Consider the following 22,185-nt stretch of genomic DNA (forward strand, 5'->3'; position numbering starts at 1 on the left):
ATGTCACCCTGGTGCCCCAAACTCATCAATGTCACTAAAGGTTTTCCCACAAGTGCTGCCATAGCACAGCTGTCAAAAATCCAGCCACTAACTTTAAATAATCAGTATGACGTTTTACAAATGAGTAAAGCCCAAGAGAGTCAAAGTTCAGAAAACTTATCCTGAACTAACAATTTTAATTTTCTCAAAGCTTTAAAACCAAAGGAGAAGAAAAAAAAACAGAACTGGTAAAATTTTTGAAGTTGTCTCAGCATAGTTTTCTGTAACTAATTGCCTTTTAAAAATAACTTCTTGCAAAACTAATATAATGTTTTATAAGAAGCAGACTCTGAAGACTGCTCTGTCAAATGGTCAAAATCTTGGACCACATATACCTGGCCTTGGTCGTTTTCCTCTGTGACCTTCTGAAGTTACTTAACTTTCCAATTTCCTCATTGGTGAAAAGATAATAAAAATACTCATTTAACCCTAGAACTCTGGTGGAAGTCAGTTAATGAATTAGGAAAAGTTATTCTGAAAATTATAAAAGCACTTCATAAAATCCAATTATCAGTCATATTTTCAGAGCTGTACTTTTTCTCAAGGGCATTTGTACTAAACTAGATGCAACATATGCATAATTAAACTGTTATGTTTCTTCCTATGTGCAACCAGATGTGTAAGCAAATGTTTGCAACTAAGCAAGCAGAGGATTGTTTTTCATGTATATTCTTCAGGACAAAAAAGACTATTTAGCACAAATGTGGCTATGAGAAATGAATGGTATGCTCCGTGGTATCTATATTAAGAAATATTTATGATGAAAACAAGGATCACTTTCACTGATTCTAAAAAACACATATTTATATCTCCAGAATTGAGATACAGTTTACAATCGCTGGAATTTCATAACTTATTGACAATGTTTTTTGGTTTTCTTTGTACAGGAAATAACGTATCTTAGATTAGGCGAAAACATATACAAGGTTTTGAATAGTGTTTTCAAAGTGACTTCTTTATAATTTCAAAATGAAATGTTAATCAACAAAATAAAGATATTTTCTTGTTTTATTAATACAGAAACTCAAGATCAGAGCTATTAAGAGCAAATGTGTTAGTTCATGCATGTAAGAAGAGATGCCAAGATGGAATTCAATAGAAGATTTAATAGGGGAGAGACGGGAAAATGCTGGAGAGCCTGCAGATTCTGATGTGGATCTTACTCCTGTGTGAGGAGAGGGAGGAATAAGAAGTAGATTTCAAGAGTCTATAAGCTCTTGATGGGTGAGCTTGGTGGGAGCGCAGCTGAGTTGGTGGGAGATCCTGAATCTAAGTCTCCTGATGGAGGAGTTCCAACTGTCACCGTAATGGGCCTGCCTTAGTGCCGCGCAGAGTTCCATTACTGGCTGAGAGCTACCAGAGATGAGAAGGGCCTTGACACGACCATGGTCGCCCATCCAAAAGGGCAGGAGGTAGGATCTTCCATCAACTGTGCCTTCTACAGTTGGAAATATTAGCTGTGTATTTTCATGGCCAGCACACATGGTTTTGGCAACACAGATCCTAAGGAGTGAGACTACTTCCTTTCTATTATGAAATCTTTTTATTTTTGCCATATATAAGAAAAAAAAACTTTATTAATAAATGATGTTTTTGTATCACATATGAGGTTTTATTTCACAGATGTTAAAGTTTACCAGCGTGGAAAACCCATAGTATACAACATGAAAAAGTTGCTCCATGTTTTCAGCATTCATACGTGGGTACTTAGTTGTACATTTTATCCATGACCCACGAGTCTTTCATGTATTTATTGGCAGTGTTGTGAAAATGTGAAAAGTAAGGAACACCAGCTGAGGATTCAGAAAAACTAGTACTTGTCTTTTCTTTGCTCTGAATTTGTCTTTCCTTCCTTCTTCCCTCTCCCAGTCCCTCCTGCCCTCCCCCAGTCCCTCCCTCCCTCCCTCCTTCCTTCTCAGTGTCTTTATCTCTCTTTGTCTCTCTCTCTCCCTATCTCCCACTTTGTATCTTTCTCTCTCCTAATGACCTCTGGCAAATCATTCAGCCTCTCTCAGTTACAATTTCTTTATAAATAAAATGAATAATAGCATTTGAAATAGCTAACCTGTGTAAATATGCTCAATTAATTGACTAAATGATTTAGAGATAATTCTAGGTCAGGACTAACAATACTAACAGAATTTGAATTTCTACAGGAAATGTGAAGTTGGACCATCATAAGGGAACACACCAGGCTAATTCTGCTACTTTCAATTCAAGCCAGATCTGTGGTTTCTGAAGCAAACTTGAGTTATGCTCATATGCTAAGGACTTATCCACTGGTGGCATTGCCTACTAATAACATTGGATTTGTACAAACTGTTGTGTTTCTGAAAGGGAAATATGCCTCTAATCTGTGGTTTTTAAAATATATGTATAAAATGTGAAATAACAGAAACGGATCCAAAGAACATGGTTTCTTATAGTTTCAAGATGGATTTTTGGAAAAGCCCATTAATTCTTTTAAGGTAACTCTATTGACTAAGACTAAAAGTATATGGTGTTAAACAACAGTAGAAGACAGCTAAAAAGAGTGAACGGATTGAAAAACTAGTTAAATTATGTCTCTGAGTTCTGGTTTTAAGACTATATCTTTTAAAACATATTTGAGTAATTTATAACAGATAACATTGTGATGAGGATGTAAATAACAGTTTCTATTTCAAGTAAAATACTTTGATTTTGATTCATGTAGTATATTACATAAACTACCTTTCTTGATAAACAGACTAAAATAATTGAAATAAGTGAAATAAAGGACTCCATTAATTACCATCCCCATTGAAATGAGGAGCAAATTTAGTGCCAGTAATCAAATCACAATGACTATATATTCAAAAAACTTCTTTTCTCTCCTAGCAAAATTGTAAATAAAATTGAAGAAGTCCTAAGGTTCAATAAGGTAAAAGTGAAATGTACATATGCCATTCCAAATAGTTAAATCAAGAGCCATAGAGGAGCAGATAGTTGTTTACTATTGAAAGTCATAATTTGTACATAAGTTAATTTTATATATTTAACTTTATTTGTAAAGTATAATTTACATACGAACATCACTATTTTAAGCATATAATTCCATGAGTTTTGATAAATGTTTTCAAAATCAGTAAGTTCTATTAGGATCTAGAACATTTCTGCCATCCCAGTGGTTTCCTCCTGTCCTTTCCCTTCTCCTCAGCCCCAGGCAAATACTCATCTGCTTTCTCATCTCTATGGCTTTACCTTTTCTGGAATTCTTTACAAATGGCATATAGAATGTAGCCACTTGTGCTAGTTTTGTTCACTTAACATAATGCTACCAACACGTACTTATGCTGTCTAATAGCATTCTATACTGTCTATTTCTGAGAATTATTTCATTGGAGGGTGTACCGCAATTTGCTTACCCATTCTCCAGTTGATGGATGTTTGTGTTGTTTCCAGTTTTAGGTCATTATGAGCAAAGCTGCTATGAGGAACAGATCAATGGCTTTCCAAAGTAGTGGTCTCATATCGTACCTATGCCCCTCAGCGACTGACAAAGTTTTCAGTTGCTCCATATCTTCACCACGCTTGGAATTATCAGTCTTTTTGCAATTCTAGCAATTCTAGTGGGTTTGAAGTGGTCATTTGTGTTGTCTCGGTGTTTTCATGTACCTCTTTGCCATGTGAATGAGTATCTTCTGTTTTTGAAGTGTCTCGTCATTACCCCTTTTTTAAAAGCAGTATTTTGATCTTCTTATATCTTTTTAAGAATGGATTATATTCTTGGGGCGCCCAGGTGACTCAGTGGCTGAGCATCTGCCTTTTGACTCGGGTCGTGATCCTGGGATCCCCGGATCAAGTCCCACCTCGGCCTCCCTGAATGGAGCCTGCTTCTCCCTCTGCCTGTCTCTCTGCCTTTTTCTCTGTGTCTCTCACGAATAAATAAATAAAATCTTAAAAAAAAAAAGAATGAACTATATTCTGGTTATATGTTTTTTATTGTTGATATGTTTTATAGACAGTAATGCGAATGGGTGCCTTTTTGTCTTAAATATTGAGCGCATTTCAGACAACAGAAGTCTTAATTTTGATTATCCTATTTATCAGCCTTTAAAAGCTTTTGATGTATGCTTTTTGTATCATATTTAGGAAATCTTTGCCTGATCCATGATAATAACTATGTTCACCCACTTTCTTCTAGAAAATTCATATCTCTAGTTCTCACTTTAAGTTCTATGATTGACTTCACCTTTATGAAATTTTTGTACAATCTGGTTTTTTAGTACATAGATAACTGTTCCAAAAAATTTATTAAAAGGATTATTTTTAGTACACTCTTAATTTTGTCAGAAGTTTCAGGTCTACAAAAATAATGTGCAGCATAGAGAGTTCCTGTATACTGCATTATATTTTCTGTATTATTAACATCTTGTATTAGTATGGCACATTGGTCAAGGTAGTGAACCAATTATCACATGCTATTATTAACAAAATCTCACCCTTTATTCAGCTTTCCTCAGTTTACCTCTGATTTCTTTACTTACTCTGTTTTAGGATCTACTCTGTTTTTAGGATACCACATTTCATTAGTAGTCATGTCACTTAGGCAACTCTTAATTGTGACAGTGTGTCAGTTTGTCATACTTCCCTTACTTTTGATAACTGTTCTCATCATATCACTTTGTCTTACGTGTATATGGACTATCAACATGACTTAAAATTAGCCTTAACCTAGATTGCCTGGTATGAGGTAGTTTTTTGCCAGATTTCTCCACTGCGAAGTGATTTTTTTTTCCCCTTCCTTTTCCATACAATTCTATGGAAGAAAGAGACACTGCAAAGCTCACATTTAGAGAGTGGGGAGTTATGCTGATGCCCCTTAGAATAGAGTTTGACATAAATTATTTGGAATTCTTTTGCATGGAGATTTGTTTATTCTATCCCATCCCACGTATTGCCTAATCACTTATTTATAGAAGTATGAACCCATGAATATTTACTTTAAAATTTCTTTTACAACCCTACACATTTTTTTCCCAAATTGTTGCCACTTTGGACATTTGCAGTCCTTTCTATTGTCTGATATATCCCTTTGACATTCCACCATCTTTTTGGGGATGGTCACTCCCTTACTTTCTGGAAGTGCAAGGTGTTCTAGGCTCATCCTGCATATTTCTTTCCTACTTCTAGATTCAGGCATTTCACTAAAGAGCTAAGCTTTTTTTTGGTTAGAGAATGGACTTACCAACAAAATTCTAGGTGCTAAGTGTGATCATTGCTACTGTGTGCTTCTTGGCCCTCTAGGCTAAAAGAACAAAGAAATATATGTGTGTATACTAATCTGTGTGCATATACATATCTATAAATATCTCTACATGTAATAAAATTTCTATCATGAAGCTAAATCTGAGTACATATTGATGTCACCAACTTTGGTCCTTTATTACGTGGATCATGCTAGCTTCCTACACTGTCTTATTTGAAAGTTTCCAATCCAACAAGCACCTACCATCTAACATCCACTCACTTAATTGTTCAATTCCAGAGCATGTGTAGAGCGTTTTCAGAATTGGTAACTAATATTTCATGGAAAACAATTTTACTAGCTACAGTTAAGTGTATATATTATTTACAGAGATACTTAGATCAGCCCTCTTCTTCACCCCTTTCAGTGAGGTGGTCTCACTGAAGCATTGCAAAGGATAAGAGAAAGATATTCTGATTTGCATCAGGATACTCACTAAAGGAGCTTTTATTTTTATTTTATTTTTTGAGATAGAAGGTGGGGAGGGCAGAGGGAGAAGAGGAAAGAGAATATTAAGCAGGCTCCATCCCAGTGCAGATCCCCACACAGGACTCGATCTCACAACCCTGAGATCATGACCTCAGCCAAAAATAAAGTCAGACACTTAACCAACTGAGCCACCCAGGTGTACCAACACTAGCCTTTTACATACAAATTGTTTATATTTTTATAATGTCTAACTAATTTTATTGTTGCTATTTTGGGCTTTCTAGGTTTTATGCTATGTTTAGTAAAGACTTTTATACCCTCAACGTAATAGTTTCCTAGTAGTTTGATGGTTTTAATTTTTATGTTTACGTCTTTAATCCATCAATGAAGTTGGTAATATCTCTTCTTATTCCTGGATCATTTTGTTATGAAATAATTTATTAAATCAGGACCTTCAAAACCTTTTTTAAAAAATTTCATAATTAAAGGTGATTTCACATGGAAATATCATTCTGGTGCTAATATCACTCTATCTAAAATTCTGGAATTGCTAATCATCCATTGTTGTCAACCATTTAGTGTTGTAAATGATGCCAAAGTGATGCTAAAATAATTCTGCATATGATGGCTAACCAAATTTTCTTCCTGTAAAGCCTGTAGATTTTCTTCATGTAATTGGTACTCGAACATGTCATTGACATATGACTAGTTCAGTAAGAGTTCCTTTCCAAGTTCAGTGGCACTTTCTGATATAATATTTAGGTCTTTCTTCAACTCAGCAAAGAGATTAAAAAATCATATGGAAATGTAATCCACTGCTCAAGGTATACACAATAAAATCAAATCTGGATACCTTAATGAAAAACTCAAGTCATATTATTTATAGAAGAGTATGAAACAAGAAAATTATATTAAAATATTTTTAACATTCATTATTCTGAAAACAAAAATATTTACTTAAAGTTGACGGATCATTCATATACCACATTTTGTAAATTATGTTCTGCTGACAAAGTGTGAGAGCACTCACTGACCATAGTGACAGCTTTCCAGTAATTCAAACTTCCTTGCCTTTTCTTGCCTTTGTGCTTTTACCTGTTAGGTCCTCTCTAGCGAGTAGACTTTTGCCAACTACCGAGGTATTTCCTTCTCGTTTGAGGCTATATGCTCACCTAATGCCCTGTATTTTCCCTTTTATAACACTCATCACATTAGAAACCTCTATTTTTCTAATTACATGGTATTCTCTTTCACAACTCTATTCCTAGTACTTATTACAATTCTGGAAGATAGAATATTTAATAGACCTTCCTATTATATCTTGAAGTCTTTCCTTAGTGATTTTGTGTGTTCATTTCTATTGAGAACAGAATCTCTTTTTTATTATATTTTCTAACAGTTAATTATGAGCATTTAAGACAGTTATCAATTTTAGTAAAATTATATGGTAATCTTTGCCTTTAATGAAGACTCATTATCCTAGAGATTTACATTTGATTTGATTTGATTTTGTTATGTCTGTCACTTTTTTATTGTTTTTGTTGTTACTGTTTTAGGTACTTTCTATGAATTCCTCAAGTTAAATTTTTTGTTACATGAAAATCGATAAAGTTGCATCTACTTATTCTCCCATATAACGTAATACTATTGTGTGGTTGACTCTCTTGAACTTTCTATTTAATCTCTTTGCTAACAAACTTTAATATAAATAAATATTTAATAAATAAATAAATAAACCCTTACCTTCAAAGTGAAAACATTTTTGGAACTTACATTCTCTTGAAAGAATGGTTTTGACAGATTGACATCATAGTTTTTGTTTTTTTTTTTTTTTACATCATAGTTAATCATACGTGTGATTGATTCTCATGCTTATCTCAGTACATTTTCCCACTTTCTTTCTGGAACTTTTAGTATTATTTCTCTCTCAAATTAGCTAACATGGGGGTGCCTGGGTGGTGCAGTTGGATAAGCATCTGCCTGGGGCCCAGGTCATGATCCCAGGATCCTGGGATGGAGCCTGCTTTGGGCTCCCTGCTCAGCAGGGAGTCTGTTTCTCTGTCTCCCTCTGCCCTTCCCTCACCCCCTGTGCTCCTGCTTTCTCTGTCTCTGTCTCTGTCTCAAATAAATAAATAAAATATCTCAAAGATTAGCTAACATGCATTTTTAAACAAGTTGTATTATTATTTTGTTTGCTGTGGGTATATACATGATATATTACCTGATACATCAATTACATAAGAATCCCCTTCTCTCTGTATTCATTAAAGAACACTCAGTTGGGCATAACATAATGGAATCATTTTCTTTCCCTCTCAAACACTGTACACATTGTTCCCTTGTCTTCTGGTAACCTGACTCACAAAAGAGATTTCTGAAGCCAACTGGTTTTTTATTCCTTTGTAATAAAATATTATTCCACATGGATTCTTGTGCTGGATATAAGTGCATATGCACACATACATGTGTGCCCACACCCTTGTGCGTGTAAAAAATCATGACACAATGATAACAATTATGGAATCTAGATAAGATATACAGGTTTCATTTTACTATTCTTGTTACTTTTCTCTACAGCTAAACATTTTCCTGATACAAAATTGCAATTCAATCAATAATTTTCCAAGATGCCTACAGGTGTAATTTTTTCTTTAAACCAAATAATGCATTGTTCTGTATACTAAGGTGCATTTGAACTCAAACTCAGAAAAGTTTCTATAAACATTGCTTTGACAATCATTTCAGTTTCCACATCTTGTTTCTTACTCCATCCATAATGACAATCATTTGTTTTCCCCATCTATCATATCCTCTCTCATGTTTTACATTTTTTTTTACTCTACATTTTAGGAAATCTTGTTTTCCCTTTATTGATTTAATTTCCCATTTTGTAGATGCTGCTCTTTTCTGCTACCAGTGCTGCTTTATTTTTTAATTTTGTTGGAGCTATTTCCCTCTGAGTTATTTCTTACTTTTACTTCATTTTAATCACAGCCAAAGCTTTTGTAGCTCACCTCATTGTCTCTTCAAGTCATCCTGTCTTATTCTGATACTGTGGTTTCCTCTTCTGACTTTGAATCATGTCTCACCAGATTTCTACATTTTATTTGATGCACCCCAAAACTTTCTAGCATGTTTTCCTTTTGCCTATTTTGTTTTGTTATTTCTGTTAGCATGATGTTACCTTTTCCATATTCTATAATATTTTATAAGTTGTATGCTTGCTTGCTTTTTCTTTTTTTCAGTATCCATGTGTTTTGGTAGTGGGAAAGCTCCAGATTGTAAATGAATGAACAGACAAGCAGATTACTTATATCTTGTTCAATGTCCACTTACATGTTGAACTCCCCTGTCACATTCACAGATAAAAAGTAAGTTCATACTTAGGGTGACCAACGTTCCTGTTTTTTGTTTTTGTTTTTGTTTTGTTTTGTTTTTACTAGAAATGGCTTAGTTTTAGTACTGAAATTTCTACATTTTGGAAAACTCCTCAGTCTTGGGTGAATCATGACAGTTGGTCACCTTAGAATAGGCATAGCTTTTAGGCCAGTGTCTAGTGACTAAATGGCTTTCATTTTGGGCAACTGGGTTTCACTCCAGAGTTGCTATGCTGTGGAATACATATAGACTGCATATAGTATCATAGTACAATTTATATAATTAATTTTATTCATTAATAATCAATAGTTAATAATAATTACAAGCATAAAACTCAACGGACCTCATAATTAGAAGGGACTTTAGACATTCATCTCATATGAAATTACACACTGGCACCCATCTTATCAAGAGCAAGAAGATTCAGACTAATATTTAAGATAACAAGAAAATATCTATGTTCTTCAAAACTGATCTAGGGTAAGCAGTAATAGCAGATAACCAGTTTTTTTGACTTGGTTCAATTTCTAAATCCAGGTCAGCCAGCCCCATTGTGAATGGTGTTCTTTCCAGATTCTGGCAGATTTTTCTGCCTTAATGTGTTTTTATTAGGGCTTTGTTAAAGGTATTTTCAGAAGTTAGCACAGATGTCATTTTTCAGTGAAAGTCTTTTTTTGTTTGTTTTTGTTTTGTTTTGTTTTTTAAGAAAGTACTGAGGTCATTGTTGCCTGTTTCAAATTTAGAAAAAAAAAGTATAATTAAAATAATTTTTAGCAATAAAAAATAAAATGACTAGAAAAACAAACAATAACAACACTTAAGGTGGAGTTGGACAGTTATAGGAACAATGCACTTTTTAATTTTGCATCCCAAATATCAAACATTTGGATGTGGACACCAGAAATGTAGTCCATATTTTCCTCCTGCCATCTGTGAAGTGTGTACATTCAGAAGCTAAAGAGCTGTCTATATACTTGGCTCATTCTACTTCAAAGGGTGTTACTTAAAGTCATTGAAACTTAAGTTATTTTATAAGTGGGCATTATTTGTAAAGTTATTTAATAAATGTGATATTTAAAAAGATTACTCAAAATTTAACTTTTTAAAAAGACTTATTTATTTGAGAGAACAAGAGCACAAGCAGATGGAGTGGTGGAGGGAGATAGAGAAGCAGATTCACTGTGGAGTGGGGAGGCCTGAAGTGGGGCTCTGTCTGAGGACCCTGAGATCTTGACCTGAGCTGAATCAGATGCTTAGCCAACTGAGCCACTCAGGCCCCTCATATTTAGCTTTTAAGACCATATTCATAGTAATTTATGGATAGACAATAATAAATATGAGTTATAGTTTCCTTAAAAGGATAAGATATAGGCTGATATATGTAATTCTTTTTTTAGAGAGAGCTGGAGTTGGGGAAGGGCAGAGGGGGAGGGACAGAGGGCATCTTAAGCAGGCTCTATGTTCTGCATGGAGCCTGATGGGGGACTCGATCTCACAACCCTATGATCATGACCTGAGATAAAATTAAAAGTCAGATGCTTAACTGAGCCACCCAGGTGCCCTCATATGTGTATTTCTATATGTTGAGTAATTAATCTTTTGGAAGCATCAATAACAAGTAGTATTACTGTTTATAAACACATACATCTAGTTTTACCATACCATGCTCAAAATATCATCTATGATTATTTGCTAGAATGTACAGGATTCACCAAGTCAATAAATATGAATTCAGTTACTTTACAAAAAATAAAAATTAACATTGCTATGGAGGTTAATATCAATTAACGTCCTAATGGCTTTTGGGTAATGTAAACTAATCTGGGGATAAGTAGTCTCCATCTTTGTATCACCTCAATATAAATCATGGCTAAAATTTGGATAGATGTCACTTCAGGGTGGATAAGGTTTATCAGTACAGAGCCTAAATTCAAAATCAAACAAATTGCCATCACTATCAGTGAAAAGTTACAAAGCAGCTCCTATTATGGTTGTTTATTTAGGTTCCACATGTGGTTCAAGCATCTATATGGAGACACTAAATTAACCCCCTGTGGAAGTATTCTTAACACCTTGATCTCTAAATTCAGGTGGAAATTGGTATAAGTGGGCTGTTCAACTCAGGAGCTGTATGAGGTTAAGATATATTTTAACTTCAGCTTTTGGTTTTCTTTAATCAATAAAATTGGAATAATAATATTGTCTACTAAATTTTAGGGATATTATATTATAACATAAAATATAAAATAAAATATCTAAGAGTCACTTATATTTTATTGCCTAAAGTCATTCACTTGCAAACACCTAGCATATTAAGAAAGTTCAACCCCCAAGTATCCAAGCAGAAATTCAGAAATATTAACAATAAATAGTTACACCTACCAATTCTGTGAGCTCAGGGTTAATTGGGCCCCAGACTAAACCAAAGTGGGTCCCAAATGAAATAAAGGGAAATATTTCACAGACTGCTATTGATGTCTTATTTTTAAAATGAATAGTCTTTTTGGAATAGCTGCTCACAATAGTTAGCTTCTGATTTCATAACAAGCAGAGAATGTTAAAGGGCTCCTCATACCCTCAGAATATTCACATAATGTTGGTTAGAATTTTAGTAGAGGAGAAAAATGACAATCAATTCTTTTGAAAGGAGGCTTGAACATTTATGACATCAGAGGCGGGGCCCATTACCTTTCTACTGAGTTTCTATGTCTGACTCTTCAGATGTTCGCCATCCCTCATCTTTCACGAAGGTTAGTAAAATGACACTGCTTGAAGGGATGACCCTCTCTTAACTTGGTTTTCCTGCCTATTATCACTCATTTGTTTCTGTTTTTGTTTTTTTGCTCAAAACCTATTAACTCTATATGCTAGAATCTTAATATGTAAATTCCTTTATTTAGGACAAGAAGATATGAGATGCTAAGATTTCATTCCAGGCCAATAACTGAAGCATGGTAGTTATGTATATAGCAGTCATTGTTATGGGGACAGTTAACATATGGGTCTCCAGAGATTCTTGCGATGAATTTTTTAGCACCTTAAAAAAAAAAAAGAAACAGAAGATCTATTGGGGAGCATCAAAAGAGGCAGGTGCAAAAAGGTACTGGCTTTGAGTCTAAGTTCTGCCACTTACAAACTATATGACCTGGACCTTTCAATGTTCTCATCTGAAATCAAAGGAAATAGCATCCAGTTCAAGGGCTGATGGCAGATTAAATACGTGCAAAATGCTTAGAATAAGTTTTAGTGGGTAGTAGGCATTTTTTAAGTATTTGCTCTCACTTTATATTATGCGTTCTTCTTTGATGACTTAAAAATTTAAAAGTTAAAAAATTTTAAAATAGTTTTAAGAGGCTAGAAATCAATGAATTAAAGCTTAAGATGAGGAGAAAATAAATATAAAGTAAATGACATTTTATGATAAAAGAGCCAAGAATATACAATGGGTAACAATCTCTTCAATAAATGATGTTGGGAAAACTGACAGCCATATGCAAAAGAATGAAACTGAACCATTATCTTACACCATACACAGAAATTAACTCAAAATAGATGAAAGACTTGATTGTAAGACTTGAAGTCATAAAACTCCTAGAAGAGAACATGGGCAGCAAACTCCTTGACATTGGTCTTGGTGATAATTTTTTGGATCTGCCTCCAAAGCAAGGGCAACAAAATAAAAAATGAACAAGTAGGACTACATCAAACTCAAAAACCTCTGCACAGCAGAGGAAATCATCAACAAAATGAAAAGGCAACCTACTAAATTAGAGAAAATATTTGTAGATCATATATACGTATATATGTACATACATATGTGTATATGTACATATATACATATACACTGTACATATACATGTGTATATATACATATATGTACATATATACATATACACTGTATATATTTATATACATTTACAGATATATATATATGGGTTAATATCCAAAATATATAGAGAATTCATTCAACTCAATAGCAAAAAATGCAACGATCAAATTAAAAAAATGGGCATAGGTTCTGACCAGACATTTTCCCAAAGGAAACATAGGACAGCCAACCTGTATATGAAAAAAATGCTCAACATCATTAATTATCAGGGAAATGCAAATCAAAACAATGATAAGACATCAATTCACATGTGTTAGAATGGCTATTTTCTGAAAGATAAGAGATAGAAAATGCTGTCAAGGATACAGAAAAAAGGGAAATCTTGTGTACTATTGGTGGGCATGTAAATTGTCCATTATGGCAAACAATCTAGAAGCTTCTTCAAAATAAAAACAGAATTACTATATGATCCAGAAATTCCACTTCTAGGTATTTATTCAGAGGAAATGAAAACACTAACTTGAAATGATTTCTGCACTCTCATGTTCATTGCAGCATTATTTTCAATGGCCAAGATATAGTAGCACCTAACTGTCTATTGTTGGACTAGCAGATAAAGAAAATGTACTATATATATCCACAATGAAATATTATTTAGCCAAAAAAGAAGGAACTCTTGCCATTTGCAACAACATGGATGGTCCTTAAGAGCATTATGTTAGGTAAAATAAGTCAGACAGAAAAAGATAAATACCATATGACCTCACATATATGTGGAACCTTAAACAGACAAACAAACAAAAAACAGTATGGAGGTTCTTTAAAAAATTGAAAATAGAACTACTCTCAGATCTGGCAGTTGTGCTGCTAGTATTTATTTAAAGGATACAAAAATACCGGTTTGAAGGTGTACATGTGCTCTGATGTTTTATAGCAGCAGCATTATCTACAATAGAAAAATTATGGAAAGAGCCAAGATGTCCATCAACTGATGAATGGATAAAGAATATGTGGTATGTATATATATATGGATAAAGAATAGTGGTGTATATATATATATATATATGTATATATATATATATATATGCATGGAATCAATGGAATATCACTTAACCATAAAAAAGAAAGAAATCTTGCCATTTGCAACAAGTGGATGGAGCTACAGAGTATTATGCTAAGTAAAATAAGTTAGAGAAAGACACGTGCTATATGATTTCGCTTATATGTGGAATTTAAGAAACAAAACAAATGATCATGGGGGGAAAGAGAGAAACCAAGAAACAGACTCTTAACTATAGAGAAGAAACGGATGGTTACCATAGGGGAGATGGGTGGGGGGATGGGTTAAATAGGTGATGGGGATTAAGGAGTTCACTTATTGTAATGAGTACCAGGTGTTGTACATAAGGGTTGAATCCTTAAATTGTATACGTAAAATTAATATTACACTGTAAGTTAACTAACTGGAATTTAAATAAGAACTTTAGGGACACCTGGGTGGCTCAGTGGTTGGGCATCTGCCTTTGGCTCAGGCGGTGATCCGGGGTCCTGGGATCGAGTCCCACAACGGGTTCCCTGCAGGAGAGGGAATGCCTCCCTCTGCCTGTGTCTCTGCCTCTCTCTCTGTGTCTCTCATTAATAAATAAATTAAATCTTTAAAAAATAAATAAGAACCTTAAAAAATAAAATATTAAAAAAAGAAAAACAAAACAAAAACCCTCAGACAAATTGATTGCCAGAGGCTGAGAATTAAGGATGAACAAAATAGAAAATGGTGATCAAAAGGTACAAACTTCCAGTTATAAGATGGATAAATACCATGGTTGTAGTGTATGGAATGGTGACTATTGTTAATAATACTGTATTGTATATTTGAAAGTTGATAAGAATAAATCTTAAAAGTTCTCATCACAAGAACAAAAATTTTGTAATATACGTGTTGATGGATATCAACTAGATTTAATGTGATATTTCACAATATATATATACGTTGAATCATGTTGTAAATTGGAAATTAATGTTATGTTAATTATATCTTTAAAAAGTTGAGAAAATAAATACATGCATACATGAATATAAATAATATTTACTTATAGTAATAAAATAAATATAAGGAAATAGTTGAAAGATAAAAGAATACAATTTTGGTTTTGAGAAGAGTATATTTTTAAAAGATTTATTTATTTGTAGAGAGAGAGAATGGCGGTGAGGAGCAGAAGAAGAAGGAGAGACCCAGGCACCCTGTTTTGAGGATAATATTAATGAATTTTAGAACTTGATTAAAAGTTGAGCTGATTATAGACTCACTGGCTGTCCCAGTCTGCAGAGTATGTGACTTAATTTTTGGGTTATAAGTTTGAGTCCCACGTTGAGATTAGAGATTACTTAAAAACTTTTATAAACAAAATAAAAATAAAAGTTGAACTCATTACAGATTCTTTTGTAATTTCTTTGCATTAGATAGTGAGCTTATTAGTCAAACATGTACACTGGGCATATCCCTTTGCACATTCTATTGTAGTAGAATAGTAAGAAATAGTAATACTTATACTAGACAGTAGCATATACCATTATATACAAAGGCACACACACATATAATAGTGTATATATATATACACATATATTATAATGCATATATATATTATAATATATATATATCTATATGAGTGTATACTATATACTATAATAGCTTCCACACAAAAACATTCCTTTTCCTAGGTTTATATTCACCTCCTGATTAACATGTTTTCCCATTCTGTGGAAGAGAGAACTATTTCTTTCTGTGTCCTTTGTGTGTATATACATATTGCATTCCCATTTTTTACTTGTTTTATTTTGGTCAGTTTCCCCTTTAAGCTCAAATTCCTAAGTATCTCTTTATCTTTAACAAGTATTCAGGCTTGGCATTTGATTCAGTGATCTCATTTATTAAATTAAGACTGCCACGTCAAAGCTTCATGAAATATGAGTCAAATGTATTACAAAGTGCTTTCTAAATGTGAGGTTATAAATGATAAATAAGGTCTGTTTATAACAGTGAATAAATGGTGGACCTTTAAAAGTAGTCTTGTATTGTTTAAATATTGTCTGATATATGATGAGGAAAGAGAAAGAGGATAATATCACCTTTGTTTCTATTCCATTCCATTATGAGTCTACTCCATTCCATGGACTTCTAATGACATTTCTATTTTAAATAAACGTAAGAGCATAATTGCAATCCCATAAAAGCATATCTAGAAATTCAAAGATAGCACTATGACTTGGTTATCACAGGTGCCAAATAACCTAATGGAAAAGAAATTTTGATTGACCTTCTGACATCATGGAACCACAAAACTCCAGTCATTCTGCTATTTCACTTAAGTGTGTTATGTCCCAGACAAGCACTGTCTGAAAATATTGAGTAGCATGAAACTCAACTCTAGGAATAATGCTCTGTGGGCCCTGAAATAAACCACTTTTATTTCCAAAAGAAGCTAGAAATGAACCGTAGTATCACAGAACCTAAAACTGAAAAATGCCCACCGGCCCATTTTATTCTCCCAGTGTTTCCACACATAACACATATCTCCCCAAAGAATACTAACAATGCTTCCTTCTTCTGTTAAATGATTCAGAGGATGGCCTTTCCACAATTCCTTTCACTTTTACAGTTTGAAAGCACCAGCATTAGTATATTTAACCCCTGACTTTTTCTTTTTTAGTCCCATATCTGTAAAACCAGGTTAATTCAGTGGGGAATATGAGCTGGTCCATATTTTAGCACTTTGCCTCCCACTAAAGGGCCAGGGTTATTTACCATGAGAGCCAGGGACTATTACTATAGTCTTTCACACATCTGACTAAACTTAAAATTTAACCAGAGAGAAATTCACTCTCAGAATTGCCCTCCAAAGACACAAAGGCAATATTATTCTCTCTTTCCTCATCCTAGGACCATATAGAACTGTCTTAATTATTCTAAATACTAACAACCTTTTTAATTAGAAAATATCTTTCATGGATGGCTTGCTGGAATGTTAAAAAATGCATTAATTTTGCCTTTAGATTACAAGAGAAAAAAATTCTATTGAGATTTTTTTAGCTGGAAGGGTGCAAAATTTTGAGAGCTACCATCTATAAAACATGAACACAAACAGAAAAGTATGATTAGCCAGCAAACAGTGGAACCCTTAGGCACTGGGTCAAGAAACAAGTAGAAAGAATTCTGAAGACTTTGAATATGAAGAAGAAAATCAGGGGTTGGAAAGAAATGGAAAACACATTTTGCCTATGGCATAGCCTCTATGTAATCCTGTGCCTTGCAAAATGTTAAAGGTTTTGACTGGGCTATTGATTTATATGCATGCATACATATGCTTACTTGATAATATTTGGATTTAGGGTATTAATAAATGATGATTAAAGAAAATTGTGGCCTTCATGTGTGCCTACAGGCAGCCCTGACAGGATTTCCAATAATTACCATCTTTCTGATTACAGAAGGAAAGTTAAATTTTAAAGCAGAACACCAAAGTTTTAATTAAATGTGCAAGAGAAAGTTGATACTAAGTTATACAAAAGAAAATTACTGAAGCATATCCATTTTGATCAGAAGTCAAGAATTTTCAGTAAAAAGAAAACCTCTTAATCATAAGACCTTGTTAATTCCAACACTCATCTTACTCATCTGATAACTCTGTCAAATTTTAATGAGAAGTATCCAAAACCAACATTGTCTAAACAATGTTTTCCTAGAACTATGGAATTGCACCCTGTCCTGTGTTTTTGACACATATCCAGGATTTATATTACAAGTGTACTAACAATAGAAAGGTATTTTTCAAATTAAAAGAACTGGAAAATGGGAAAGAGAAAAGTGTAATAGGATTTGGGAATCCAGAGAATTGATTTGCTTCATATTGGCCTAGTTAACTATGTGGCTATTCATTCCACGGTAGTCATTTCCACATACTAAACTGTATGTTTCTTTGATCTAAAAATAACCAAAGAATTTATGAAGTTCTAAATAATTTTAATAACAGAGTGGAAAATTTTTAAAAATTTCACATTGAAGGAGCAGACCACATTTGTGGTAAATAAGTTACAATGATTATACACTATGGGAGAGACATGAGTTACTTAAATAATAAATGATATAACTAATGAACATAAAAGCCAGCATTCATTCATTGGTTAAGCACTGACTGCCTGCTTATTTTGTTCAATGCACTGCCTCAGGCATCACGGAGCCAGACAAAAATACATGTCTTGTTCCTTCAAGGACCTCTCCTAGGTTGTGGGTTAATCAACTAAAGAATCTAAGACTGGATTAGCACTGAAAACACTGGAAGAAATATTGTGTAAGGATATCCAACCACACTGGGACAGGTTATGATCTAAATCAGAAGCTTCCCAAGCAAACAAAAAAGAACAATCCTTGGTTCATAACACACTGTCATCATAGATGTATGTATAACCCTTTAAAAATAATTTATATCATATATATGTGTAAGCCTAAATAGTATGCTCTTCAGTTTTGCTTGCATTTTCCTTTTAATTCCATTTGTTTGCTTTTACTAAATTAATGAACACCTAAAAACCCATCATTTAACCCAAAACTAAAGCAAACTGACATAGATATGATTAGTAGTTCAGATCTACTTCTCCCTTCTATTTCTGCCTTTCTCCAATCCTTCCCCACCACCATCATTTCTGATGACAGAAATCATCACTGTTCTGAATTTCACTGTTATTTGCAAGTTTTAATTTGTCTTACATATGTTTTAATTTGTCTTGCATATGCACATATATCTAAGTAACATAAAACATGCTGTTGCTTCCTTTACATTTATAAATTTCAAAACCTAAGCAACTTAAAGAGATTGAGTGGATACTACTTGAATCATTACTCAGTACTCACTGTCTAATCAAGAGTATTTCACATGTCATGGATCCTCTCTCTAGGATGCAGGTATAATTTCATTCCTTTCCACAAACTGCTATGAGCCAGTTTGTGGGGCCTCCAGAGTGAGAAAACAAGAAAGAAAATGCTAATTCATCCTGAGAATAATTTTGATTCCTTCAATTTTTTATACTCTGTTCTTGCCATCATATTATTATTGTACTTGTCATGTAAAATGTATAGCAGAATCACCTGAGTGAATTAGCAAAGTATAAATATAGGTGTAAATCCTGCATCCATTTTAGTGTGTGGAGATCTTAGCCTCATCAACACTGAAGAAGGTTTCTAGATAATGGTGAATCGCTTTTTGTGATCTCGTTCTCCAAATCTGAAAGGAAAACCAAAATAAAACAAAACAACTGCTAAGCTGGTTAAGGTCTTCTCAGCATGTCTAAAAATCTCAGGATCTGTTACCAGATGAGAGGTAGTGGGTACAATAGTGAGGAATACAGATGTTGGGCAGACCGTCTGACACTAAACTTGGGCAAATCACTGACTCCCTTTGTGTGTCAGTTTTCTCATTTACTTCACAGAAATGATATCATTATAGAATCTTCCTTATGAGTTTATAGTGATAAATGAATTAATACAGGTGAAGCAGTACCTGTAATAGTCACTCTTATTAGATTTTGTTTTTATTGGAGACTGTCAGGAAGGCGGAAGAGTAGGCCCCACCAACTTACCTAGATATCTTTCAAAACATCCTGAACACCTAGGAATTCGACCTGAGATTGATTGATTGGTTGGTTTTAAAGGTTTTATTTATTTATTCATGACAGACACAGAAAGAGGCAGAAGTACAGGCAGAGGCAGAAGCAGGCTCCATGCAGGGAGCCTCATGCGGGACTCGACCCCAGGACCCCAGGATCATGCCCTGAGCCAAAGGCAGATGCTCAACCACTGACCCCCAGGTGACCCTTGAACAGAGATTTAAAGAGAGAATAGCTGAATGCTACAGAGAGAAGAGTTTCACTTCCAACATGGTAGGGAGGCAAAAAAAAAAAAAAGAAAGAAAAAAGAAAGAAAGAAAGAAAGAAAGAAAGAAAGAAAGAAAGAAAGAGAAAGAAAAAGAAAGAAAGAAAGAAAGAGAAAGAGAGAAAGAGAGAAAGAGAGGAAGGGAGGAAGGGAGGAAGGGAGGAAGGGAGGAAGGGAGGAAGGGAGGAAGAGAGGAAGAGAGGAAGAAAAGAAAGAAAAGAAAAGAAAAGAAAAGAAAAGAAAAGAAAAGAAAAGAAAAAAGAATCCAGTGCGTAGGGGCTCTGTGAGGCGCAGGGCTAACGGGAGCGGGGGGAGGGCCTCCCCGGGAAAGCCCAGCTCTGTTGCCCGGGGAACTTGAAGCACCCGGCGGATTCATCCCGGAGGGAGCCCGCTCAGCAGGGAGTTCGGCAGGATGGGGAGGGCCAGGGGCGCCCCCAGATCCCGGGGTCACCGTGAGAGGAGGTCGGGGGGAGCACAGTGCACCCCCGGGGCCTTGGGGAGAAGCCCATGGGTCAGGTGGGGCTGAGGGGGGGGGGGCGCTGAGCCCCGATCCCGCGGGAGAGGCGGCCTGGGAGCAGGTCCAGCCTGCAGACCCCGGACCCCAGGGCACCGGGGCACCCGACCCTGTGCTCCCCCCGGGGACAGGCGGAGGCAGGGAGGGCCCAGTACAGCGAGGCCCCTCCTTCTGTGGGGCACCCTGAGCTGTGCAGGTCAGTGCCCCCTGACCCGGGAGCACCTAGGCCCATGCGGACTGGAGCTGTGGGGGGGAGGCTCCCCGGGAGCTAACCCCAGTGGGGGGAGCTGGTCGCTGCCAGTGCTGTTGTTCTGCTGGTATCACCTCGTGCCTGAGGGGGCAGGAGACAAGGGCCTCGTGGGGTACACAGCTCCCCCTGATCCAGCACCTGGCGGGGGCATCTCCCCAGGTACACACACTTGGGAATCAGCACAGCAGGCCCTGCCCCCAGAAGACCAGCTGGAAGGACAGGGGAAGAGCAAGTTCCAAGCAGCGCTGGAAAACTTCAGGACTGAGGGAAAATAGTATATAGACCTAGAGGATCCTTTCTTTTCTTTTTTTTCATTACAACTTGTTTTTATATCAAGTTAAAAATTTCCAGTATTTTTTCTTTTCCTGCCTTAACCACAATATTTTACCAGCTCACATTTTTATTTTTATTTTTTATTTTTGACTTTCATATTTCTACAATTACACATATTAGATATATTTTTAACTTCTGGATTCTCTTCAATGTATTCTATTTAATTTTGGGAGATATATGAAATATGGGTTTTTCTTTTTTGTTTTCTGTTTTTTCTGCCTCGTTTTGTTCTACAATGGTGGAAGTTAGTACCTTCTAAAACATGACCAGCACTCACCCAGAACCCAGGGGAACACTGCGATGGGTCATTCTGAGACATTATATTCTCCCTTCCTTCCCATTCTGCCCCCCTCTTTTATCTACATTGTGGTGGTCACTGTGGGGCTCTCTACAAGTATTCTTGGTTTATATAAATTTGGGACTGATCATCTTCTAACATACAGAACAAAATCCACTCAGAACCAAGAGGATCACCCTTTAGGATCCCTCTGGGAGACTACATTCTCTCTCCACTACCACTTCTTCATCACCACAATTCTACCCCCCCTATTTTTTCTTTTCTTTTCTACCTTTTTGTGTTCTTTGTTTTTTGGGGTTTTTAAATTTTTTACTATTTTGTTTTAAAATTTGTTTTTCACTTTAGTGATGCTTTTGTTTTATTTTGTTCTGTTCTTTTTCTTTTATTTTCTGGTCTTTGACCTCTTCAGAATCATCTAGGGTGGATTTTACTTAGGTCGTGGTTGGTATTCCTGACTCAGCCCGCTCACACAGCCACTCTGACTGGATATAATGACTAGAAGGAAGAATTCACTACAAAAGAAAGAACCAGAAACACTATTCTCCACCACAGAATTACAAAATCTGATTTAAATATTATGTCAGAAATTCAATACAGAAGCACAATTATAAAGATGCTGGTGTCTCTCAAAAAAACTATAAAAGACTCTAGAGACTTCGTTAATGCAGAACTGAGATGTAATCAGGCCAAAATTAAAAATAAATTAAATGAGTTGCAATCCAAACTGGTTGCTCTAACTGCTAGGGTTAATGAGGCGGAAGAGAGAGTGACCTAGGAGACAAGTTGATGGTAAGGAAGGAAGTTGAGGAAAAAAAAGAAAAACAACTAAAAGCCCACAAGGAAAGGTTTCAGGAAACAAATGCTAGTCTGAAAATGAAGAATCTATGTATAGGGATCCTTGGGTGGCGCAGCGGTTTGGCGCCT

The sequence above is a fragment of the Vulpes vulpes genome, chromosome 5, assembly GCF_048418805.1.
Source record: "Vulpes vulpes isolate BD-2025 chromosome 5, VulVul3, whole genome shotgun sequence".
NCBI lineage: Eukaryota > Metazoa > Chordata > Mammalia > Carnivora > Canidae > Vulpes > Vulpes vulpes.